This window comes from Saccopteryx leptura, chromosome 4 (genome assembly GCF_036850995.1).
Source record: "Saccopteryx leptura isolate mSacLep1 chromosome 4, mSacLep1_pri_phased_curated, whole genome shotgun sequence".
NCBI classification, from domain to species: domain Eukaryota; kingdom Metazoa; phylum Chordata; class Mammalia; order Chiroptera; family Emballonuridae; genus Saccopteryx; species Saccopteryx leptura.
This window is the reverse complement of record NC_089506.1, coordinates 210,200,204-210,227,143: the sequence shown is the minus strand read 5'-3', so window position 1 is coordinate 210,227,143 and position 26,940 is coordinate 210,200,204. Positions and strand designations below refer to the sequence as shown.

At 49.5% G+C, this 26,940-nt stretch overlaps 1 long non-coding RNA gene across 1 annotated transcript in view; it reads left to right on the top strand.

The window, feature by feature from the left end:
* The window catches only part of LOC136402619 (uncharacterized), a 540,019-nt gene that overhangs the window by 269,043 nt on the left and 244,036 nt on the right, over positions 1–26,940 (top strand). Inside the window, exon 2 of the long non-coding RNA XR_010751012.1 lies at positions 26,076–26,135. This is a non-coding gene — a long non-coding RNA (uncharacterized lncRNA). The remainder of the gene's footprint in view (positions 1–26,075; positions 26,136–26,940) is intronic.

Here is a 26,940-nt window from a genome sequence, read left to right as displayed (position 1 = left end):
GTCCTGTGATATTTTCCAATAGCCAGTCTACTCGGGCTGGCGTTGTGTAAAAATGGAGCTAGGAGAGGCTCCTTGGGGTGGGGGTCTTACTCCCACCAAACCTGGTCTTGAATCCTCCCCAGTTGTTCTTAGTTTTTTTGTTTGTTTGGTTTTTTTTTTTTTTTTTACAGAGACAGAGAGGGTGTCAGAGAGAGGAATAGATAGGGACAGATAGGAATGGAGAGAGATGAGAAGCATCAATCATTAGTTTTTTCATTACAACACCTTAGTTGTTCATTGATTGCTTTCTCATATGTGCCTTGACCTTGGGGCTACGGCAGACCAAGTAACCCCTTGCTCAAGCCAGCGACCTGGGTCCAAGCTGGTGAATCTTGCTCAAACCAGATGAGCCCACGCTCAAGCTGGTGACCTCGGGGTCTTGAACCTGAGTCTTCTGCATCCCAGTCCATCACTCTATCCACTGCGCCACCGCCTGGTCAGGCTTAGTTTTTATATGAAGGTTAATAGATGTCGGCCTATGTAGACTGACTTTTTCAGCTCTCCAGTTGTCTTCCAAACATCAGGAAGATAGACAGTAGACAAACAATCAAACACATAAATATCCACTTCCAAATAATTGTGCAGTATGTCAAGAATATTTAAGTGTCAGGCGTATAGTGGCATTTACTTTAGATGGAGTGGTTAAAAATGAAGATTTTTGGAGATAGAATTTCATATGCACTGACCTATGCCTTCTGGATATTATATTTTGTTTCTGGCTGACTTCCTGAATTTGGTTGATTTTTTTTTTTTTTTTTTTTTGTAACTTGCTCCATTTCCTAAAGATGGCAGAAATGCAAGAATAAAACAAAAATCAACTACAGTGTGGATAAACGGCCTGGATAGCTTTAGAGTGCTTTAAAACTGTTTATTTTTTGTTGAGTATTAGACAGGGAGACATTCACAAATGAGCCACAAGACAATTCACCTGCAGACACTCCACATCGACTCACACCCTTCTCGTGTATTTAATCAAATAGCCGCGTAATAAATTAACAGCAATTCGTTTGGACACCAAATACCAAGTTGTTCTCCTAAGTGACCTGGATTGATTTCCACATGTCGCAATTCATCAGAAGGAAGTGGCTTCACAGCTGGGAGTCCAAATTCTCTAACACGTTTCTGTTCTCGCTTTCACTTTAACCAGCAAAAGACATTTGGTTTTCTGCCTCAGATGGTAAACTTCACAATTAGTGGGACTGGAAATGCCAAACAAAGGTCCCTCAGATGGATTGGTTCCCCCAGAACAGAAAGGCCTTGTGAATCTCCTGGGGGAAATCGGATGGAACCCTTACCCGGGAGAGAAAGGCTGGGACGTCTGTCCTGTACCTCGTGGCCTTGTGGGTATATGGGCAGACATACATCCAGGGCTGTGTGTATATATCCACACGTATGTCCAGACCCCAGGGCACATCCCTTTGGAGCAGTTGTGAGTTATAGCACAGTTGTCAGATTAAATACTGATATTAATAGCTAACATACACTGAGCCTTCAGATGTGTGAAGCATTCTTCTAAGCACATTACAGTTACTAACTCTGTTCATCTTTATAACCACCTCATAAGGTAGGTAGCACTATAGTCTCCATGTTAGACACAGGGACAATGAGTCACCAGGGAGGAAGTCATCTGCCCATGGTTTCAGTGAGGTCATCGTGGATCGAGTCTTCAATATGAGGCTTTCTATAAAGAATGGGGCTAAGATCTATTTCTATGGGTGGAGGGGAAACCAGTTCAAACCATAGCAGTGGAATATTCAGATGGACAGCGAGAGAGCCTCTGGATGGAAGGGCTCTGTGGACATTTAGGTGAAATCTCCATCAAAACCACCACCACCATCACGCCCAATACTATTGCTATACGTTGTCGGTAAATTCATTGTCAGTGTTGGTGAGATGGGACACATAGCAGCTCAAAGTTCATGGGGATAAGTGCATACGTAGTACTTTGGAATTTGAGAGCGAGGCACATAGTGATATAGGAATGGGTAAGGGTTGGCATTTTGTCAACTTTTGTCAACCGCAGTGGGTTGGCATAATTTGGATACATTTTATGCTTTCCTATAGTTTTTTCTCTGCCCACCTTCAGTATGAATGTCTCCTCTCCTGTTCTTTGTCTCTCATCCAGACTCTTCTTGCGTTGTCAGCTTCACCCAGTGATAACCTTAGGACTCATATTTTGAAGTCAATACTTAAGATGTCTGTTTTTTACACGTCCTTCCAAATAACTCAGCCGAGTTTGGAAAGTCATAACAACTCTTCTTCATGTGTCCTCACGAGAGGTTGAAACCTCTCTCCTGATTAAGGCATTGGTCAGGCATAGAATATATGACAAGGATTGACTGCCCCAGTGGGGGTGTCCTTGGGATGAGCTTTGAAAACAGATACATTTGAAACTTGGTTCTGACTCTCTGAACAGAGTTCAGATTTACTGTCTGATTCTCTGGTCAATGGAATGAATGATGCTCTCTTCAGAAAATATTGGTAAGGGTTTATGATAAGAGTTTAACTTTTGTTTGAGTACTGTCTATATTTCAGCTACTGTGCTAGGAACTTACATTCACTATCTGGTTGGATGCTCAGAACAGCTCCAAGGAGCAGGTACTTTATCATCCCTATTTCACATATGAGGAAACTGAGGTTTAGAGAGATTAAATTAACCTCCCACAGTCAATAAAATGATGGGACTGGAAGTCTATATGACTCCTCCAAAGCCACTTCTCCTAACCACTCAGCATGAGAGAGTGGGTCAGGTATACAATTAATGAGTCTCCTTTATTCCTTCGTGATATCCCCTCTGTGTGACCTTTTCTACGCACAGTGCCGTGAGGTTGAGTAATAAGGATTATTTTTTTTCCTCTTCCTTTCTTGACATGGGTCTTTCTGATAGAGCAGTTTGGGGTTCATCCTGTTCTGTCTCCTACATAAGAGTATCCTAGTAAGAGAAAAAGACATCATTTCAGTCATATTGCAGATATCATAAAGATTAAAAACCCAGAGTGATGGGAACTCAGCAGCTAAGCGCAAACTTCCACATTAGGAGTGGGGCTTAAACTTTACCAGTCTTTTCATAGCTCCAACACACAGTGGTTTTGACAGAGGGGCATGTGATTGGGCACGGGACACAACACATGGCCAGGCACTGGGCGTGTGCTCCTTACCTGCCAGACTTCACGAGCCAGCACAGGAGGCTTCCACTGTCTGTGTTGTTTGCCTCCCCCCTCCCCCCCCCCACATCTGTTCTCTTTCCTTCCTCCCAACCCTTTCTTCTAACAGCTGGGTTCGTGTACAGCATACATGATGGGCTTGAACCGATAGTCTGGGTTCCAATCCTGATTTTGTCCCTTACTGGCTGTGGACTTTGAACCTCCATTTCTTTTCTTTCTTTTCTTAGACTTTATTTTTTTATTTTAGAAAGAAGAGAGGGGGGGGGGAGAGAGAGAGAGAAAGGCAGGGGAGAGGGAGGAACGGGAAGCACCATCTTGCAGTTGCTTCTCATATGTCCCTTGACCAGGCAAGCCTGGGGTCTTGAACCGGCAACCTCAGCATTTCAGGTCAACGCCTTACCCACTGTGCCACCACAGGTCAGGCTGAACATCCGTTTCTTTTTATCTGTGACATGGGGATAATAATCATTGTCATGAGGTATTTTTTTAAAATGTTTATTGTATTGCTTTTAGAGAGAACGGAAGGGAGAGAGGGAGAGAGAGACAGGAACATCGATCTGCTCCTGTATGTGCCCTGATTGGATATTGAACTGGCAACCTCTGTGCTTCGGGATGATGCTCTAACCAACTGAACCGTCCAGTCAGGGCTAAGCATGAGTTAGTACATGCCAAGGCCTGAGAAGACTTCCTGTTCCCCAGGAACAATGTCTGCCATGTGACCATTCTGAGCGCTTAATCACTGGCAGGCTAGGTTAGCCCCTGGTGGGCAACTAATGTTGGACATTAAGAGCATTTCATTTATTATACATGGAGACCTTTTAAAAAATAACACATTGAGCCCAGAACTCCGAGATATCTAGGAGGGTGTTTTATTCTTTGTGGCCCGATGGTGGGCTGATGCATCTTTAACTTTTATAACGAAGATAGTAGACCCTTTTGTCTTTCTGTGTCTCATAGAAATGCAGATCTGTTACAGAGCAAACCATGCATCTCTCCTGGTGCAGAGCAAGCCTTTCCACACACCTCAGACGTGCGCTCCTTCCCAGGTGGTAACTTAAATAACCGGTTGGGAAGGAAAGGACATGCTCCAGGTGGTCCAGGAGGGAGCCTAGAGTTCTATCCATCCATTCTGCACCAGATGCGGGAGACCCAAACATGGTCAGGGGGTCCTCCAGGCTTTCCTGAGCTTCCCCGGCAGGGTTGCTCACTCCGGGCAGTTTTAATATTTGGGCCAGATAATTTTCTGCGACAGGAAACAGTCTTGAGCATCTGAGGGTGTTGACAACATCTTTGCTTTCTACCCACGAAGTGCCACTAGTATGGCCTCCTTCCTCAGTCCTGACAACCCAAACCTCTGCAGGCATTGCCAAATGCCCTGTGGCAGGGGGCAGCCACCTGTGACTGAGAATCATTCTTCCATGGGGGGAGGGGGGTAGTGACTTGTCAAACAGTGCCATTGAGAAAAACTACTCAGGGGAGAGAGATGGATCCCTGGGGTGGGGTGGGCTGTTTTACAGACGGTGCAAAGCAAAGCCTCACTGAGGAGACATCTGAGCCTGTGGACCCTCAGTGGGGGAGGGGGACAGGAGGAGGACAAGTGCAGGAGAACGTGTCTGGAACAGAGTGAGCGAGGGGACAGGGCTCTGGGTGGGAGGCCAGGCAGGCAGTAGTGGCAGGGCCGGGGGGCAGATGACCATGGGAGGCTCTTCCTCTGGGGGAGACGGGGAACACTGAAGCCTTTATGAAGAAGAGGAGCATGACCTGACTTCCTTTGGTGAAGGGTACCCCGGCTCCACAGGGCAAGGGCAGGTGCCGGCGGAGGTGGGGGAGACTGTTTAGGAGGTTATCATAATGGTGGCGGTCCAGACTGGGGTGGTGGAGATGACGAGGGCAGCGTGTGGGTGTGCTGGTCACGCTCTAAGAGTCAAGCTGGCCGGCTGACTAAGGGGTTGGCAGTGGGGTGGGATAGGAAGGGAGGCATCGGGGCGACGCTGGGGCATTTGCAGTGAGCAGTGGAAGAAAGGGGTGTCAGAGTTTCCCAGACTGTGTTGGAGATGCTGGCCCTTGTGCCCAGCCTCAGGTGAGGCGGTGGAGGCCAGTAATGGAGTTCCTCTCCGGCTTTCTCATCACGGCTCTGGCCTGAGCTGTTCCACCCCCTTCCTCCATCTGTGTCGTGATCACTCGGGGGTGCTTGCTAAAATGCAGATTCCTGGGCCCCACCTACGTATACTGAATCAGTTACTGGGTGAAGCCGGGGAAACTGCATTTTAGGATAAGCTCTAGGGTAGAAATTTCATGTTGGTCGGCCCTGATGTCTGGAGATGAGCATAGGCCCAAGGATCTTAGCCGAATTCACTTACGCTCAGGGTGACTTCTGCCTTAGCGGTCCCCGAAACAGTTCTCCTATTTTCACTGGTCCCCAAGTGTCAACAGGTTGGAAAGCCCTGCTCTGGTGATTCCTACGCCGCTCGCTTTGGTAGCGCCAGCTCGGGACGTGTAGCTCTTCCCCTCCTCTAGAGGAGATCGCCTCTGTCCGGCTGTCTCCCTGGGCCCAGCCGCTGGCCCCTGTGTTTGTCCTTCCCTGCCTGGCCTCCCGAGGCTCCGCTCTGTGGATTAGGCCTGCCCTAGGCCATCTTGTGTTTATATCTTTTAGCTTCTTCATCACATTGTCTCTCCCCTCCCCCAGCCGGGTGACATCCTTTTTAATGAGATCTGCAGGTTTTAAGCTATTATTGTCTGGTGGCAAGCCGAGTGACTTGAACAACAGGCAGACTGATCCTCTTAGAGCGGTAGAATTTTGCACCCCCAAGGGACCTTCGAGGGCATGGGGGTCATCTGTTCCATTTTTTCCAGGTGAGGAAACGAAGGCTCAGGAGGAAGTCATTTCGTGCGTTTTGACCCAACACTAAGGCTGTGAGGTGCCGCTGCCTGGAAAACGGAAGATCTGGTCCCCCACCAGCCTGGCTCGCCACATCGTAATAGCTACTTTTGGTTTTTAACTTAAGGAAATCGTGGTGTGGCTTTTGCAAAGGGTGTGACGTGACTTCGCTCACCGTATTTTGGTCCCTGCCCCTCTGAGCTCTGTTTTAGGGAAATCGGGGGGGGGGGTTAAGGAAACTCTTGAAAGTTATTATTTTGTTTTCTCATTTTGCAACAGAGCGTCAGCCCCGGAAGGGGAAGCGTCACAAAGGCGCAGGGTGGTGAGCGGCAGGGGTGGGAACAGCCCCACTGCGGAGCGGCTTGACTGGCTTTTCAAATCCCGCTGCTTGATAAATACTGTGCGCAGTGGGCCTTGGCCCCGTCCCCCTGACTAACCAGATAACAGATGGATACGTTAATAACTTTGTGATAATAAGGGGCACTCACCTTGTGTTACTACAGCCTCTGCTGAGGGGTTTCACGTTGGGATTATTTTATTACCATGGAAGCCCATTAGCTTTACAAAGAGAACATATTTTTACCACAATGGTGAAGCTACCTTTACCCTTAGAAACATCCCACTTGCTCCCTCTGAATAGTCAGCCTCTTCATTCTAATTCTGAGAAGTCAAGCACCGTGGAATGGGTGCAATAAAGGCAAAGTAAGTCATTTGTCATCATCCCTGTTGGCGTTGTCACCGTCTTCACTGTCATCATCACCAGCCTTAGCATCACCTTCAGCATCCTCACTGCCATCATCGTCACATCATTGGTTTTATCACTGTCGTCACCATCATCAGGATCATCATCACAATCACATGACCCTCACTGTCACCACATCATTGTCATCATCAGCTCAGCGACTGTTTATTGAGCTAACTTGTCCTTCATGTTGTCTAATCCAGATGACCATCCTGAAAGTGTTAGGTCAGGTCTGACTTGTCTCATTTGATGGCTGATACACCCAGAGCTCGGTAAAGTGGACTTTCTTGTACCAAACCATCAAAGTCTCTCGAGGCCTGATCAGGTGGTGGAGCAGTGGATAGAGCATTGAACTGCGGACTTGGAGGACCCAGGTTTGAAACCCCGAGATTGCTGGCTTGAGTGCAGGCTCATCGGCTTGACCGCGGGGTTCACCAGCTTGACTGCGGGGTTGCTGGCTTGAGTGTGGGATCATAGACATGACCCCATGGTCGCTAGCTTGAGCCCAAAGGTCACCAACTTGAAGTCCTAGGTTGCTGGCTTGAGCCCAAGGTTGCTGGCTTGAGCAAGGGGTCACTCACTCTGCTGTAGCCCCCTGGTCAAGGCACATATGAGAAAGCAATCAATGAACAACTCAGGTGCTGCAACTATGAGTTGATGCTTCTCATCTCTCTCCCTTCCTGTCTGTCCCTATCTCTCTCTCTCTGTCTGACTCTCTCTCTGTCTCTGTCAAAAAAAAAAGTCTCTCTAGAACATGGCAACATCTGGCACCAGATTCCCTGGCAACTACTCCTGTCTGATGGGGGTGGAGCACACGTCTCATGTCAGTTAGGGCTGGAGCGATCCATCGCAGAGATAAAGCTTCCAGAGGCACATAGAACAGTCAGAAGTGCTACCTTGTGTAGATCCTAACCAATAAGTAGTTAGTTAATCTTGACGGATAGAATTGGGCCGACCACCTCCCTGTCAAAATAGGAAGAAGAGATGACTCCATCTCTATTGGTTACGGCAGGTCACCTCTTCGGGAGCTGGAATTCACGCCCAGAGGGTCTGGTGCCAGTATGACCAATTTTCCCTCATTAAAAAAAATAATAATACCAAGGCCTGGCATTATATGAAGTTTGCAGCAAATGAGCCACCAAATGAGCTGCTTGCTTATTTGGGCTGATCCCCTGGGGCTGGAGGCTTTGCAGCCATGTTTCCTCGTGATGGAGTCAAGAGGGACTTCGCTTGCTTCCTTCCACCTCTCCTTTGCTCCTTCTCTGCTCATCTTTCTTGTGGGTTCCTACGTCCAGCTCCACCAAGAAAAGTCGTTGAAAAATTCAAAGCAAATAGCTCCCACTCACCCACCTAAGAGAGGAACTCAAAATTTTGTTCATCCGTCAGTAACTGCAAGTTGCTTAACTGAGGAGTGATCATTTCCCAGATGAACACTTTGAGGATTGCATCCCGGCCCCTTTCTCCCAGACATCCAGATGATGTTTTGCATTAACAGGTAGTAGGGGAAGTGCCAAAGTCAATCTGGGGCTGCTTTTGGAGAGATGGCACACACGCTGACTCATTTATCTCTCTGGCCCTTCCTGAGTGTCCACCTTGGGGAACCGCCATCAAAGCCCAGTTCTTAAACGCACACCTTCTGGGTTGATACGTCAATAAGCCGCCCCGATCATAAAGGAAGTGAGGTGCAGCTGCGGGTATCATGGGGACTAAGAAGCTGAAGTGTCTGAGTGCCGTAGAGCTAAATAAATACAGGGCAGGATTTTTCAGAGCTGGTATTGATTGGGTGCTGAGGAGTTATTAAGTTCTAAGAATGGCTTATTACACCACTTGGGCCAAGATTAAGAGGAGTTAAGCCACAGATATCCATCGGGAGCCATTTCTACAGTTTAGAGTCCTCTGCTGATGCCCTGTCCGTGCCCATCTCACTCCTCTCCCCCCCAATCTCCCGCTTCCTCCCCCCTCCAGGTTGTTTGGATAGACGGTGCTGTCAGGATGCTTCCCAAGTTGGTTTATCGCTCTTAATTGAACACCTCTAGGAGCCTGTGTGGGATGTCTCTATTGAATCACACACACATTTACCCAAGTTCACGCAAACCATTTTCCAAGAGAAAAGGACATTGTCATTATGTCGTGTGGATCTGAGAACAAGCGGATTTGGGGTGTAATGAGAATCCTCTCAGGCCGATTGGCTCTGTAACGAACAGCTTCCCCTCTTTGTGGATAAGTCAGGGTTTTCCTTTAGATTGGGGGTGTTAGGCAGGCATGAACATGTTTCGGGGGAAGGCTCACCCCAACATTGCTATGTGAAACAGGAAGCGACCTCATCAACTAGAACTGTAATGGGGATAATGGTGCCTTGTATGTACTCACGTAATTGGCATGCATGGACCCCTTCCCCATCCTCCCTCCCAAGTGAATCATCTGATGAACAGAATCTTGTACGTGGAAAGGGCCCCACACGTGATTTGGAGGACGGTTCCAGTACTGCAGGTTTACACACCCCTGTGGCCAGGTGTGGTTTGGAATTTATTGTATCATTTTTCAGATTTCAGAAAGGCTCCGAGGTCCCTGTGTTGTACGTGACATCATGCCTCCGGGGGTGGAGCGGGGTTCTGGGCACCACGCTGTAATCAAATGCATTAATATTTCTGCAAAAAAAGCCACTATCACACTAAGTGGGATAAATTAATATCATTAGGCTGACAAATGGTTATTTTTTAGGTCAGAAAGAGTCCAGTCGAATGAATGTTGGAGATTTCTTTTTGTTCAACCTAATAGAGGGGTGGGTAAAAGTAGGCTTATAGTGGAGTGGTTCATATGGAAAAAGACATGCAGTTTATGATTATCCCTTTATTAACTCAAAAGAATGTCACAATGCAACTGGAAGCCTGCTTTTGCTCCCCAGTATAACGAGTCTCATGGGAGGCCTGGGGCGACTTTGCCACCAGATAAATCTAAGTTAGATTTAAGCAGAAACCTTCAGTTTATGGAGAGGTTCCGGGTTCCCGAATTTCTGGTGGGTGACCTGGCCTTCTGCTTACTTGCCCTCTTTTGTCAGAAGGTATATCTTTCTGGTAACCCAGTTTTACTTGATGGATGGTGTGTGTGCGTGTGTGTGTGTGTGTGTGTGCGTGCGTGTGTGTGCATGTGTGTGTAAGTGTAAAAGATGGGCGAGAGAGAGATGTTTCCTTTCCTTCATCCTTCCTCAATTTCAAAAAGGACCTTAGACCCCAAACTCCGCTAGGAACACCCCATCCATGGTCTGACATTTAGAAGTTTATTGACTGGAATGAAAGAATTGTCAATTTCAGAATGTGAAAAGCCACAGGGAGATCAGGTGCTTTCTGCAAATATTCTTGCCCAGTGACTCCTGGCACGGGGGAAAAAAGAAAGAAAAGCTGCCTTGTTGTTTTATTAATTTAGCTCTGACAGCTGTTGGTGCTGAAGCCTTCGAGGTTCTCAGCAGATATTAAAAGAATCCTCAGGAACCCCTCTGTGAGGTACCAGTAATGAACCATGTAGGAAAAGGAGGTCAAGTGAGGATGAAATCTCCACAGGGCAGAGCGGTTTCCACCCCTTTGCCCCAGAGGTCCGAGTGCATGCAGCATGCACACCCCTGATGCTGCAACCAGGTCAAAACCGAGCCCGCCGTCTTCTCCCCAGCTGGCATTTCCATGGGGACTCAGGTTTAGGAGAGCACAAGAGGCCACCCAGGTGCTCACAGAGACCCAGCGTTACCCTGTCCTCCCCTCCCTCACTCCCCCACGCCCCTTTGAATTCTCCCGTCCTGGGAAAGCCACGCCCCGAACCCCTCCCCGCCCCCAGCTCCTTCCTAACACCCACCTCCCTTGCATCTTGGGTTCTCCGGTTCCCCTTGCCTCTTTCTGCTGTGTTCCTCCCATTTACTCCTGCACCCCCTCCCCCAAAGCCAGAGCCATCTTTTCAAACACACAGCAGATCCCGCTCAGACACTGCTGCTCTCTGGGAAGGGCCTTCCAGACCTCAAATCCGCTGTCCTGCCTGTTTCCCGCCCTCCCTGCTGCCGTCCTCCGGGGACAGTAGGTTGGTCTGTAAACTACCAGCCCAGGGCCTTGGCCCGGCGGCCCTCGCCAGCGCTGCTGCTAGCCCCGCTTCTGCTGCCGACTCCTGTCCTTCTTTGGGTCTGGTTGCACCAGGGAGATCTCACAGCACCCTGACTCCTCTCCTGGCGCTTAGCCCACCTGGCTAGCGGTTAGTTCTGCGCGTTCCTGCTTAGCACCTCCCACAGCGCGCAAGCCCCGAGGGCAGCGAGCCTGCCTCTCTTTCCGGAGCTGCCCCCACGGGCTCCCTGGGCCCAGCACAGTGACGGCCGTGTCAGGACCCCAGCGTGGAACCAGCACAGTGATGGGCGTGTCAGGACCCCAGCGTGGAACCAGCACAGTGACGGGCGTGTCAGGACCCCAGCGTGGAACCAGCACAGTGACGGGTGTGTCAGGACCCCAGCGTGGAACCAGCACAGTGACGGGCGTGCCAGGACCCCAGCGTGGAACCAGCACAGTGACGGGCGTGTCAGGACCCCAGCGTGGAACCAGCACAGTGACGGGCGTGTCAGGACCCCAGCGTGGAACCAGCACAGTGACGGGCGTGTCAGGACCCCAGCGTGGAACCAGCACAGTGACGGGCGTGTCAGGACCCCAGCGTGGAACCAGCACAGTGACGGGCGTGTCAGGACCCCAGCGTGGAACCAGCACAGTGACGGCCGTGTCAGGACCCCAGCGTGGAACCAGCACAGTGACTGGCGTGTCAGGACCCCAGCGTGGAACCAGCACAGTGACGGGCGTGCCAGGACCCCAGCGTGGAACCAGCACAGTGACGGGCGTGTCAGGACCCCAGCGTGGAACCAGCACAGTGACGGCCGTGTCAGGACCCCAGCGTGGAACCAGCACAGTGATGGGCGTGCCAGGACCCCAGCGTGGAACCAGCACAGTGACGGGCGTGCCAGGACCCCAGCGTGGAACCAGCACAGTGACGGGCGTGTCAGGACCCCAGCGTGGAACCAGCACAGTGACGGGCGTGTCAGGACCCCAGCGTGGAACCAGCACAGTGATGGGCATGCCAGGACCCCAGCGTGGAACCAGCACAGTGACGGGCGTGCCAGGACCCCAGCGTGGAACCAGCACAGTGATGGGCGTGTCAGGACCCCAGCGTGGAACCAGCACAGTGATGGGCATGCCAGGACCCCAGCGTGGAACCAGTGGAGAGGGCTGCACCTGCAGAGGTGGCGGTGAATGCCGTCTGGCTCTTCCGGGTCCCGGGAGCACCGGTTCTGATCCGGAAGCAGCTGCAGAGACTGATTGGTGTTGGAGCTGTGGGAGAACATCCCCAGCTGTGTGGGTTTCAGCCTCGCACGGCTCTGGTCCCTTGGGACGAGTGCCGACTGGCTGAGCTTGCAGATCTTCTCGAGAACTCGGAGGAGTGGTCCCCACCCACCCCATGGAGGTACAGACCACCCCACTCCACCACCAGTGACTCGGCGGCTGCCCAGCACCGGGCCGTCTGCACGGCGGCCGTTAGACCAAGGCCAGGGCAGCTTGGCTGGTTTGCCACCTCCAGCTGGTCCTGCTTCAACCCTGTCATTGTCCTCTGGAGGCTTTCAGCTTCCAAACATCTGCTCCATGTAGATTTTGAGCTCCCCGCGCGGGCCATCTTGGTGCCTGATGCTGCCCTGGCTTTGCTTATGGGGTGGTGCTTCCTGATCCCACTGCCAGCCAGGGGGTGGGGGCTCCTACAATCAGGTTTAATTAAAGGCAAGCCGGTGGGATTCCAGCCTAGGGCAACCCAGATGCAGGCGACTGTTCGGCAGATGGCATTACACTTCTGTCATAACCTGTCTTGATCCCAGTCCTCGAACGGCGGAGCCTGGTACAGTATATACATCAGGGCAGGACCTTCCCTGTCCCCTTCCAATCTCTCAGCGGGTGAGAAAAGGCCAGAGCTCTTCGGGGACAGGCCGAGCCACGGGCATTTCCAAGGAGGAGGTCGGCAGGCTGTGCCCATGATTCAAGGGATGTCTGCATGAGTCTCAGAGAGGTGGGAGGGGCTGCCTGTCTCCCTAGTAAGTGCAAACACCCACATCAGCCACCCTCAGAGGCTGTGCTTGACTGGACCCAGAGGAGGACAGGGAAGGGCTGCCCTGCACCCGTATTTGCATTTTTCTGACAGAAGAAGATTAGAAGCCCAAGCCTGAGTGTGCTCTAGAATGCTGCCATTTTAGACCAGGCACGTTCATGTTCCAGAGACTCTGCTAGGTTCTCTGAAGGAGCAAATCTGGCTAAGGAACGGGCCCCACCTCGGCAGGTTGCGTTCATTAGGAAGAAGAGCTGTTCGAATGATTAAACATTCCTTCATTTAACACACATGTAACGAGGACCTGCGGTGTGCTGGTGGGGGCTGTGCTGGGGCTTGGAACAAAGCCGCATCCAAGGGACATGGATGGGACACCCAGGACCGTTATGCAAACAATGCAAATACCTAATGTAAATTAATTGCAAGCTTTAAGAAGTGCCACAATGTATGTGAGATGTCAAGGGTATGTCACTGGGGTTTTATATCTACTGTGATGCATTGCAGGAGGCTTCCTGGAGGAGGTGATGTTTGGATTGTGACCTACAGGATGTATAGGAGTTCAACAGCAGAATAGACCTAGAGAGTTTTCCAAGCCAGGGTGACAGCAGGTACAACTAGAGCTCAGAGAGTGAGAGGGCAAAATAAGAGAGTGGGGAAGTGAGTGGGGGGTGTGTGTGTGACCATATGCAAAGCCTTGTTTTGTTGGCCCCATCAGCCCTTTGGAGGCTAGCTAGGAACAGAGGGAAGCCACCGAGACGCTGGGAGCAGCATGAGCTCTAGGAAAGCAATGGAGGACACTGTGACATAGCCGAATCAGTGTAGTTGAAAGCAAAGCTGAGAAACTCATTTGAGGCTTATGCGCGACGCAGGGATTACACTTGAGCAGCAGTTGTTCCGAACAGAAGGTGGCTTCTAATTGCAGTTGTTCGGCATCGAATCCACATTCAAACTTGCAATTATTTCACTGTTAAAATAGCTGACAGCTCGCTCTTCTGCAGGGAGGCAGTCTCCAGGGAGCCCTAATCACTGGGACTTGGCTTACACCCGGGGCCTGTGAGTATCCGACCACATTCCCAGGGAGCTGTTCTATTGGTGGGCGTGGAGACAGATGGGGCACGGGGCATGGGGTAGAGATGGGCTGAAGAGGAGGAAGGGTAGCTCATCAAGGACCCCTGGAGCTGCTGAGTGACAGAGGGCAATGTGAGGGTCTCACCTTCCACACTGGGCACTGGCCTGGGGCCAGCAGGAAACCTCGAGAGCAAGGATTCCTGACCATGTACTGAGGAACGGATGCGCTATTATGATTTGCCTCTTTCAAGGCAGAGAGGTTACACAGCTCTCCACAGTCACGGGTCAAAGTGAGAGCAGAGCTGGGACTCGTACCCAGACTCCTCTGATTCCAAAGCACCGTGCTGGGTTTCAGCGGGGCCTGGGAATTTCCCGGAAGACGAGGTTGTCGTTAAGCCCCAAGTGCCTACTGATTGGCACACAGGAAAGGAGAGTGGGAGCTACAGTGAGACGGACTCGATCACCAGCTTTGTGTCCTTGGGCAGCTTGCTTGCCCTCTCTGGGCCCTGCTTGTAAGATGAGCTAATGTCAGTGGTGACACTGATAGTCACATTCATTGAGCCAGGACCAGGCTCTGTTCCCAGACCTTCACACATCCTAACTCATTTAGCTTCATAACAGCCCTGTGGAAAGGTGCTGTTACTCTCTCCATTTAACCAGAGGAGGAAACTGAGGCACAGAGAGGTTAATAACCTGCCCAAGGTCACACAACTCGGGAGAGGTCCAGTCTGGCTCTTGAGCCTCATGGGTAGAGATCAAATGATATGGTTCATATGAAAATCTTCCCACAGAATGCCACACACACAGCAAAAGCCATAGGTCAGAGAAACCCACGGATAAGCTTCAGTTACCTCTGTAAACTGGGATAACAGCTTGAATTTATTGAATGTTTATAATCGGCTCATTTAACAGTCTCCTACGATGAAGGCTGTTATCCTCATTCTACAGATGGGAAAGTTGAGGCTTGGGGAAAAGGAGCGAGTTGTTCAAGGTCATGCATAGAGCAAGAGAGAGAGCAGGATCTCCAGCACTGGCCGGCCTGAATCCAGAGCCCATGCTCTTAACCCTGCGGTGTAGTCACTCTCTGGCCGGTGGCCTCTTCCTTGCAAATACTTCTCTCCAGATTGACCCAGGAAGCTCAAGGCTGCCCCAGGCATTCCTGGTTCCACGGAGCCCGGTCCTTGTCCCTCTAATGAGCCAGCTCAGTACCCCGTGCTCCAACTATCCCATTTCTGCACAAATGGCCCGTGATGTCACACGGGTTACAGACAACTTCTCTCCCAGGAACCCTGAAGAAATCCTGGGCAGATTGGATAAAAAGCCCTTGTCAGACATCCTAATTTTAGTGTTCTCCCTTGTGAGCCCATTCAGGAAGTATTTATTTAACACTTCACTTGTTTTGCCATTCTCCCGACTTCATTTTGCAAAAAGCCTGGGTAATAACCCCTGGCTTCTTCCACAGCCCCCCTGCTGTCCCCGTCTTTGGGAAAACTCGAGGGCTGTGTTCAGCCAGAAATATGTCCGAGCTTCATCTTGCATCACTAATGCCCTCCTTCACCTCCGTGCGGCGTCTCCCAGCATCCTGTGTGCCCCGTCTTCCCTCGACTCATTACGTCCGTTTCAGACGTTGCTGCCCATGTGCACACGGTCATTGTTCACGCCCAGAGCTGCCTTGCAAGGGCGTGGCCGCAAAGTGTTTTGTCCCAGACTGGCTTTTATCCTCCCTCTCCAGCTTGTCTTCTCAAACATCTCCCCTTGCCTGGCAGCACAAGAAGGGGGGCTCTTACTTCCTGAGTGTCCCTCACCCCCGGGTGTCGGATGCTGTCCGCGCACCGTGGAGGGACCAGGGGGGCGTGGTTACCCGCACCTCACCCACTGACAGGACATTGAAATTCTCGTGGCGTGGCGTTGGGAGGACAGCAGTTCTGCTGTCGCTCGTGCCTGTTTCTTGATTCAGTGAATCGGTAACTCTATTAGGCATTACTGATACAGTCTCTATTCATTTTAATGGCTTTTGAGGTGAATAGGAGAGAGAGAAAAAAGAAACTTCTCTTGATTGTACAGATATATGTAGAAGCCTGTGGTTTTATATATTTCTTTTTATTTAAAAAAAAAATACGATTGGGTCACCAAAAGAGCGATAGTAGTCTGGGTCTCTTGGGATTTTTTTTTTCACTTTTAAATTGAGGTAAAATTAACATAACATAACCAGAGCTATTTGGAAGGTAACAATCTAGTGCATTTAGTGCATTCATAGTATAGTGTAACCATCACCTCTGCCTAGTTCCAAACATACTCATCTTCCCAAAATAAAACCCTGTGGGCCATGAAGCAGTTTTATCCCATCTTCCCCTCTCTCCCTCGACCACTTGAAACCACTAGTAATCTTTCCGCCTCTACAGATTTGTCCAGTCTGGGTATTTCACACCAGCGGAGTCCTACAGTCTGTGGCCTTTTGTGTCTGGCTTATTTCCCTCAGTACAATGTTTGCAAGGTTCACCCAAGGTAGCATCTATCAGAACTCTATTCCTTTTTATGGGTGAATAATATTCTTCCACTGAATGACTAAATCCACATTTATAGTTTATCCAATCATTGGTCGGTGGGTACTTGGGTTGTCTCCACCTTTCGACTTGGTTGGCTTTTTAAATTTGGCAGACTTTGTCCCAGATCCATGGCCACCCTCAGCACTTGGCTATTTTTAATTTGTGAATATCCTGTATCTCAGCTCGCCTCTCTTTGGAGAGAGCAGAGAGAGCATGGTTAGGAGCTGCCATGGTAAGTGAGAATCATAGGATCCTACAATGGAAAACCTGGCACTGCTACTGGCCAGTGTCCTGCCACCCATGGGGTGACCTTGACTCCTCAAAAGACAGCCCCTTCCCGGACCACCACAGCATTTACTTGGGGCTTAGAATAGTGATTCACAGCCTGGCTGCACACTGTTGTCACCTGGGGAGATTTAAGATTTACCCAAACTGGCCTTGGTCGGCTGGCTCAGTGGATAGAGCGTCAGCTTATGGATGTCCCGGGATCAATTTCCTGGTTAGGGCACACAGGAGAAGCCACCACATGCTTCTCTCCCTTTTCCACTCCCCCTTCTCTCCCTCTTTCTCTCCCACAGCCGGTGGCTTGATTGTTTCAAGCATCAGTCCAGGCGCTGAGGATAGCTCGTTTGCTCTGAGCATTAGTCTCAGACACTAAAAATAGCTTGATTGACTCAAGCATCAGCCCCAGATGGAGGTTGCTGGGTGGATCCCAGTTGGGGTGCGTGCAGGAGTCTGTTTCACTATCTCCCCTCCTCTCACTTAAAAAAAAAAATTCCCCAAACTCTTGCATCACCACCAGAATCTGACTTGATATATGTGGGGTCAAGCCTTGGCATTTTTTATTTGTGTGTTGAGTGGGATGAATAGTGACCCCCAAAACATTCCAAGTCCTAACCCCCAGGGGGTACCAGCATAGAAAGCTCCAAAGAAGTGCTGTGGCATGCCACATTGATTGTTTATAGGCAACAGGCATAACTAGGCTGCGTTCATATAATGCATTGTTTAAAAGTAACCGTACAGCCCAAAGAACAGGAGAAAATAATTGCAAATGATACATCTGATAAGGGACTTGTATCTAGAATATATAAAGAACTCTTAAAACTCACTTGTAAAAAGACAACTCAATTTAAAAATGGGCAAAGGGTCTGAATAGACAATTCTCCAAAGAAGATACACAAACAGCCAATGAGCACATGAAAAGATGATCAACATCATTAGCCATCAGGGAAATGCAAATCAAAGCCACAGCCAGATACCACTTCACACCCAGTTGGATGGCTAGAATCAAGACCACAGCTAATAACAAGTGTTGATGAGAGCATAGAGAAACTGGAGCCTTCGTTACCCTCGAGAGGGCTCGTGAAGTGATGCAGCCACTTTGGAAAACAGTGTGGCAGTTCCTCAAACAATTAAACAGGGTTACCATATGACCCAGCCACTCCACTCCTCCGTGTGCACCCAAAAGAACTGAAAACATATGTCCACATTAAAATAGCTACACAAATGTTTTCTGTAGCATTATTTATAACAGCTAAAAAGTGGAGGAAACAACTCAAATGCCTATCAACAGATTAGTAGATAAACAAAATGTGGTCTATCCATAAAATGGAACGTTCTTCAGCCATTAAAAAAAGGAATGCAGTTCTGATAATGCTACAGCTTGACTAAACCTTAGTGACATAATGCCAGTCACAAAACACAACATGTCACGTGACTCCATTTGTATGAAAACCCACAATAGGCAAATCGACAGACAGTAGATTATTGGATAGTGAGGGTGGGGGTCTGAAGAGAAAGGGGGTGCCAATGAAAACGTAGAGGGTTTCTTTTGGAGGTGATGAATAGTCTAAAAATGAGAGTGGTAGTAGTTGGATGCATCTGTGAATATACTAAAGACCACTGAATTATACACTTGAGTGAATTGCATGTTACACAAATTTTATCTCAATAAAGCTGTTTTTAGAGAAAGTGACTGACAACTGTGGCCCAGAGCCCAGTCCCCCTTCCAGCTTCTGCCACTGACCTCGCTGTGTGATCATACATTAGAGCACTTAGTATGTGCTCAGTTAATTGTGGCTTTGCTTTTCTAACATCACATCCCAGGAGGGCTGGGCACTTCCGCTGTTGCTGCGTCAGAGTGAGCATCGTCAGATGCGGTCTGTGCAGTGTCTCCATGACCGAGTGACATATTCAAGGACCACAGTCCTCGTTGCAGCCCCCGCATAAATGATGGGCAGCACTGCAATGTTCCAGGGACATGGGGGCGGGGAGTGGAAAGGTGTTTAAGTGGGAATGACATGAACCAATTCATACTGGAAGACGACTCCTCTGGCTGTAGAGTAGAGAATGAACTGTGGGGGAGAGAGGGCGGGGTCAGGGAGCCCTGGGCGGAAACCACGGCAGTGAGAGTGATCTGAGTTTGAGCAGGAGCACTGGGATGCCGAAGTGGGACAGGCAGTTTGCAGGTGGAGACATTTCACCGGTGGGGCAGTAAGTCTTGGTAACTGATTGGATGGGCAGGCAGAAATACAGGGCTGGCTTTTGCTGAAATGAAGAGAGGATGGTCTGGGACCACCTGGATATTGTGGCTCCAAGGGGCACCTGGTCAATCTGCTAGATGGTTGAAAAATCAAATACTGTCCTGGTCAGTTGGGTCAGTGGTAGAGTATCAGCCCTGCATATGGATGTCCCGGGTTCAATTCCTGGTGAGGGCACACAGGAGAAACACCCATCTGCTCTCTCTGTCTTCCCTGTTTGCAGCCATGGCTCGATTGGTTTGAGCACATCAGCCCTGGGTGCTGAAGATGGCTCCATGGAGCCTCCACCTCAGGTGCTAAAAATAGCTTTGTTGCAAGCATGGCCCCAGATATGCAAAGCATTGGCCCCAGACGGGGGTTGCCAGCTGGATCCCGGTCAGGGTGCATGTGGGAGTCTGTCTCTCTATCGCCCCTCCTCTCACTTGGCAAAGAAGGGGAAAAAATCAAATATTATGTGAGGCCATCTATGGCTAGGGTTGGGGTGGTGTGTGTGGAGTGAGTTAGGGAGAAAGCATCTCCTGATGGGAGAGGTTCCACCCACGGGGAGATGCTGGCCCCATTCTGCGACCTCTCACAGGTGGGTTTGTGGGATGTTGGCGGAGGAAATAGGAGTGTGCTATGGAAATATCTTGCTTACCCATAGGGTTTGCAGGAGTAAGTCCTGTGTGCACTATGATCACCTGCCTGGGGCTCTGGGGTTTGTGGCACCCTCTCCACCACGGGACCTGGGAAACCAGAAAACAGCGTTGCCTAGGGGATGGCACAATGGCTTTGGATGCATAGGTTCCAGGGTTCAGACCTGGAGCTGCCTACGTTATGAAACCTTGGCAAGTCACGTCACTTCCCTGAGTCCAGTTTACTCACCCAACTAAGTGAGTATGATAGTTCTCTCTTTGAAGAAACAGGTCATGTCTTTACTTCCATTTTCCAGAAAAATAAACTCAGGGACTAGGAGTTAAGTATTTTGTCCAAAGTCATGCAGCTCACAAGTAGCAGAAAGACGGTTTGGATACCAGCAGTCAGACTCCAGAGCCTGTTCCCTTAACCAGCTCACTACCCACCTCTTGATGAAGGGTAATTGCATGAACGTGGCCATCTAGACTAGTTCTCCTGGGTGTCTAACCTTTGACAAAATCCATAAAGGACTGAGCTGAAGGGTCCTGTTAGATCACCTACCCCTCATCTAATTTTAAGTAATTTTACAGCTACACACTCTGAAGTTCAGAGAGGTTAAGTAACTTTCCCAGAGTCACACAGCAAGTCAGCCAGACTCCTTTCTGGAACCCAACTCGGACCCTGTTGCTGTTCTCCTTCTACTTCCCTGACCTGGTCTGCAGAGGGTCATTGCTGCGTCCTGTTAATCCTGTCCTCCCCAAACTCATGCCCTGAGCCATTGGGCCGCAGGGCAGAGCCTCCCCTGCCGCTTCCCTGACTGATGCGAAACGCGTTTTTCTGTAGCTGCATATTGACGCCTTAGACAACAGCCTAGCATTTCAGAGGAGTCTGCATGTTACAAAAAAGGGCAGCAGGTGTTATTTGGGCTAAATTGACCTTGAAATTGATTTCTTTATTTTATGACTTACTGAGAGGAGATTAATACTTTTTTTTTTTTCCTGCAGTCTGAAACAATTTACATGGTAATAGAAGGCATAGTCAGTCAAATAAATTGCTGGAAGTGGTCGTGTTCCAAGGCAAAAAAAAAAAAAAAGAAAAAAAAATACAGAGCTTACTCACATTGATTTCTTTGCCCTGGGGAGAAGCCGAGATTTTTAACATCTGGGAATAGGGAGCTAAATTTTATCTCTCATTTTAAAAGCAGAGGAATGAAGAGCTTAATCTGACATTTACACAGAATTTTCTAAGTTGGGGGAAATGAGGGAGCCTGAATTCGCTGCTGAAGGTTAACTGGCGTTTCCTCAGAAGGGCTCTGGGTGGTTTGATCTGGGGATGGCAGGTGGGGCCCCGCTGACATTTTCAGAAGCTGGGCCTTGGGAAGTAGGCTGCTGTGAGAAAGTAGGCTCTGGTGGGGGCAGTGAGAAGCTGGTGACAGAAACCTGTGCCCAGGCCCTGGTTGGGTTGCTGAGGGATTGTGTGAATGGAGACCATCCTCCTGGCTTTGCCCTGTGGCTTCCTCACCCTACCTAGGGGCAGGATTTGATTTCAGCTGACCTGTCAATGTGCGTGGATAGGTGGTATATCTGAGTGTGTTGGATTGGATCCTGTTTATTGCATCTGGGCTCAGCACTTGATTAGTGCTGTCTGCCCTGGGAACTGAAAAGGCAAATATAGCTTGTATGCCACATATTTCAATTTCTGGGTAAAAACCATTAATGGTAATGTTTCTGTATTCAGACCACAGTGACAGGGCTTTTGCCCTTCAAAGAAATCTCAAATCATTTGCCACATTGTGTGAGCTCAATTTTTTTCTGTAAAATGTTAAGAAATGAATTTCATACCCAAAGGGCTCTGCTAGTACTGCTATGTGTTATTTTCTTAAATTAGTTTTCTTTTTAAAATAAAAAAAAATGTAAGGTAAAATAAATCTTTCTTTTTTTTCTTCCTTCCTTCCTTCCTTCCTTCCTTCCTTCCTTCCTTCCTTCCTTCCTTCCTTCCTTCCTTCCTTCCTCCCTCCCTCCCTCCCTCCCTCCCTCCCTCCCTCCCTCCCTCCCTCCTTTCTTTCTTTCTTTCTTTCTTTCTTTCTTTCTTTCTTTCTTTCTTTCTTTCTTTCTTTCTTTCTTTCTTTCTTCCACCTTTCTTTCTTTCTTAAATGAGAGGAGAGAAGATAGTGAAACAGAATCCTACATGTGCCCCAACCAGGATCCACCCAGCCACCCCCATTTTTGGCGTGATGCTTGAATCAACCAAGCTATTTTTAGCACCTGAGGCTGATGCTTGGACCAACCCTGCTATCCTCAGCACCTGGGCCAACGCTTGAAACAATCAAGCCACTGGCTGCAGGAGGGGAGGAGAAAGAGAAGGGAGAGACAGAAGGGGAGAGAAGCAGATAGTTACTTCTCTTATGTGCCCTGAGATGTCCATATGCCAGGCTGATGCTCTATCCAGTGAGCAAACTGGCCAGGGCCTGAAAAAAATATTTTCAATTGAAAATACATACCCAGAGTGCACAATTAAGAGTCAGAAGAATAGTGCCTGACCTGTGGTGGCGCAGTGGATAAAGCGTCGACCTGGAAATGCTGAGGTCGCCGGTTCGAAACCCTGGGCTTGCCTGGTCAAGGCACATATGGGAGTTGATGCTTCCAGCTCCTCCCCGCCCCTCTCTGTCTTTCCTCTCTGTCTCTTTCTCTCCTCTCTAAAATGAATAAAAAAAAAAAAAAAAAAAGTCAGAAGAATAAAATGAATTTTCTTACTACCTTATCCTGCACAGCCAGTTCCTCTCTCCCAAATATGCTATTTTTAAAAGCATGAAAAAACAACAATCTTCTGGAGATGTCAGTGCATATGCTATATATGAACATACCCCTAAAACAGCAAACAGATTGTGGCATGCTAGACATACCACTCTGCATTTTGCTGTTTTGTTCCTTTCTTTTCATACTGAGCTGCCTTGTTATTTTACCGAGGGTGTCTGGATGCACCCTAACTTATTTACACGGTCTCTGAGTAATGGAAATATGTGTTTCTCCCCGTATTTTGTGATTAAAAAGAAAAACTCTTTAATGACTATCTTTGGCATCGGTCATTTTCCACATGTGCAGACCTATAGCAGACATTTCAAGAAATGAACTTGCTTAATTCGAATGTTATCAACTTCTCCAACGTTGGCCAAGGCATGATTCCACTCTGGGTCAGAATGCACGTTCCTCTGTGCTCCTACCACCTCAGTGCTTTGCCTAACTTTCCTCTTTGCCAGTCTCAGTAAAAAAAAAATAAATAAATAAAATAAAGTATATATTATCTTAATTTGCATTTTTCTTATTATGGGTGGAGTAGAGGATCTCTTAATGTGTCTCCTTTGTGAATTGTGTGTCTCCTTGGCTTATTTTTCCCATTTGATTTCCATTGACATTTTTCTTATTGACTTGGGGAGCTCTTTATAAGTGTAGGAAATTACCCTTTGTTCAGTAAGTTATAATTTTTTTCATATTTTCTCGTGTCATACTTTGTTTAAGGTTTTATTTTTTTATGCAGAAAACATTATTATTCAAAAAATTTGAATCACTTGCTGTATGGGCTTTGGGTCAAAATTAGAAAGGTCTTCATCACCGCTACTCTGAGCTGACTTGTCATCTACATCAGTGGTCCCCAACCCCCGGGCCACGGACTGGTATCGGTCCGTGGGCCATTTGGTACTGATCCACAGAGAAAGAATAAATAATAACTTACATTATTTCTGTTTTATTTATATTTAAGTCTGAACGATGTTTTATTTTTAAAAAATGACCAGATTCCCTCTGTTACATCTGTCTAAGACTCACTCCTGACGCTTGTCTCGGTCACGTGATACATTTATCCGTCCCACCCTAAAGACCAGTCTGTGAAAATATTTTCTGACATTAAACCGGTCCGTGGCCCTAAAAAGGTTGGGGACCACTGCTCTACATGACCTGATTGACTCTATTGCATCCTAACCGATCCATGCATCAAGGAGTTAGTTTGGTTATTGGCTTTGGAAAATGGACTCTCCATGGCAGGGTGGAAATGTGTGTGTCTTCTGGGGTCACCTCGGGGCCCTGATCTGGCCTTGTGGGCTCCTCAGCCTGCCCTCCTCTCAGAATCTAGACTGCGTGAGGGGCCTCACACCCGTGTGGTGAGGACACTGTGGAGTGCAGTGGGATCCGGTGGCCTGGCAGACCTTTAGAGTGCTGACCCCACCTGTCTTTCACAGGTCGGGTCCCGGCAGGTCTCACTGGCTCCAGCCCCAGGAACGCCCCCACTCCCTGCCCTAGACCCACTCCCCTTCTGCCCATTGCTCAGGAGGCTTTAATTAGCCCGGTCTTGGCCTTCCATTAACCTGAAAGATAAACCCTTTAAAGATCATCGTTATGTGAAGAATGCCACATTCTAATGCCACCTGCCACTGCTCTCTGGGAACTCATACTAGTTGGTGACAAACCCTCAGAGGGTGATGGGTGACAGTTTCTCTTTGAGAGACATCATCTCTTTGTCTCGTCGGTGTCCTCCCCAAACCTGAGAACCTATGTGCTGCTTGCTGTGTTCGGGGTAAGAAGGGAAGTGGGCACAGGCGATTGGGCGCAGAGCCAGCGGCTCTGTTCAGGATAACACAGGGACTGTGCTAACGGGGTGGGGGGCGGCCAACCCAGGTGGGTGCACGCAGACTGCAGGGCACGGAAAGGTGGAAAGCTGACGGGGAGGGCGGAGACAGTCTTCCCAGGAACGCAAACCGAGTTGTGCCATCTCCGTCCCTAGGGCTGAAGGCTGTCCTTGCCCCTCCTCACTAACATGACATGGAAGTGTGGCACCACGAGGGACAGCTGGCTAAGCAGGAGAGCAGGCTTCTGGGGACCTTCGGCTCGGGGATGCGGAGAGGGGAGGCCCCCGGCCAGAGAGAGGAAAGAAATTCAGAACTTCGGCACTGCTGGCCCTTTAGAGGCAGGGGCCGCCTCCCCGAGCCAGATGGTGACCCACTGTAACAGGGTCCCGTGTCCTGTGCTTCCCGGAGAGGCAGAGGAGGCCCCCGACGGGGAACGTGATCCTGATGATTGACATCTACCCGTTAGCATCTTTTTTTTTTTTTTCCTGAAGCTGGAAATGGGGAGAGACAGCCAGACAGACTCCCGCATGCGCCCGACCGGGATCCACCCGGCACGCCCACCAGGGGCGACGCTCTGCCCACCAAGGGGCAATGCTCTGCCCCTCCGGGGTATCGCTCTGCAGCGACCAGAGCCACTCCAGCGCCTGAGGCAGAGGCCAAGGAGCCATCCCCAGTGCCTGGGCCATCTTTGCTCCAATGGAGCCTTGGCTGCGGGAGGGGAAGAGAGAGACAGAGAGGAAGGAGGGGGTGGGGTGGAGAAGCAAATGGGCGCTTTTCCTGTGTGCCCTGGCCGGGAATCGAACCCGGGTCCCCTGCACGCCAGGCCAATGCTCTACCGCTGAGCCAACCGGCCAGGGCCCCGTTAGCATCTTGTTGGCCCAGGCTCTGGCTCTGCTGCAGCTCTGCTGAGTTACTGTGGCCGAGGTCTCAGCCTCTCTGTGCTTCCCTGCCTGTAAAAGGGGACTCGACCTCCTTCTCACCTCCCAGCGAGGGTCAGAGAAGAAGATGCCCAGGGTACCGAGCAGACAGCATCAGAAGCGCCCGGTACACACCAGCTGCCGCTGGGGTTAAACAGCAGAACGTCAGCCCCCACACCCAGGAAGCGGGTGGCACGTGTGTGGCTCTCTGAGAACCGCTGTGTCCCCAGGCTGGGGGCTGCCCATGCTCAGAGAAAAGTCTAGACCAGTGCTGCCTACCAGAAACGTCACCGGAGCCACAGAGGCAATTTACAATTTTTCTAGTCGCCACATTAAAAAGTAAAGAGAAACGGATAAAATTAATTGTAACAATACATTTTATTTAAAATATTCATAATATTTTTATATATTTAAATATAATAACGCACTTTATTTTTATATATTATTAAATATTATCATTCTAACATGTAATTGATATAAAAATATTAATGAGATATTAATATTAATGAGGTATTTTACATTCCTTTTCTTCCTCCCATACCGTCTTCAGCATTCAGTGTGTAATTTATACTTCTCGCACATTTGAATTTAGACAAGCCATGTGTGGCCAGTGGCTGCTGTATGGGACATTGGGTGGTACAGGTGTAAGGGGTGGGGGGAGAGAGAGAGAGAGAGAGAGAGAGAGAGAGAGAGAGCGAGAGAGGAGGGAGGGAGAGAGAAAGGGAGACTACTAATGAATGTATTGTGGCTAAAGGTGGCGAGAGACTCGGGGTTATTTCGAATTGGAACTACTTTCCCAACTTCGGTTCCCCCACCTATCTCTGTCTGCTTTGTTTTTGCCAGGACTACACCTCTGAAAACCCAGCCCCCCTCTGCAGCGCCGGGGACAGCCCGCAGGACTCGGTAAGTAGAGGCGTTTCGCTGACCACGTTAGATTTTGAGACTTGCCTTTGCATCGTTTTCAGCCCCCTCGGTCTCCATCATCAATCACCGGGAGCGGTTTCTACCTGAAACCAATCTTGCTGGAGCAGTAACCGGGTTTGAGGAGAATCAGGGCTCCCGCGCGCTCCCAGAATTTCTATTAGGAGACACCCCGGCTGGCCAGCCGGAGTCTCAGCCCGGGTGGTGTCTGACAGGAAAGCCCAGCGCCATCCTTTCCAGGAAGGCCAGGTCGTTTGGGAACAGACCTGTGGGAGCAGTGATGGGTTTGGCGGGGGCCACGGGCTAGTCTCTGTACTTCTCGGATGTGGGGATGAACCCCCAGCTGCTGGGAAATGGGGAGGAAGTTTAACATCATTTGAGTGTCCCCACGGAAAAGACAGGGATGCTCCCTGAGGGCGTTGGGGCCCCACATCGTGGCCTTGGACTTGAGGTTTTCAGGGGCACGTTGTTGGTTGTTGCTAGATGCGGATCCTGGGTGTTCCCCGTCTGTCATCCAGGCAGAGATGACAGCCCCAGAGGTGCTCCCTGCCCCGGGCCGTCTGGTGTGGCGACTGTGTGATCCGTTCCCAAAGGGCGGTGTGTGTGTGCATTGCTGGTGGCCGTGCGGAGATTTGCAGGGGCAGGCAGACTTCCGGTGTTGTAGGTCTGTGCTAATCATTATGCCCTTGGTTTTATGATGGTCTCCACAGCCAGTGATATGGGCTTTCCCTGTAGAGTGGTGATACGAAATTTCTTTTGAAAATATTTAAGGAAAGACAGTAAGATG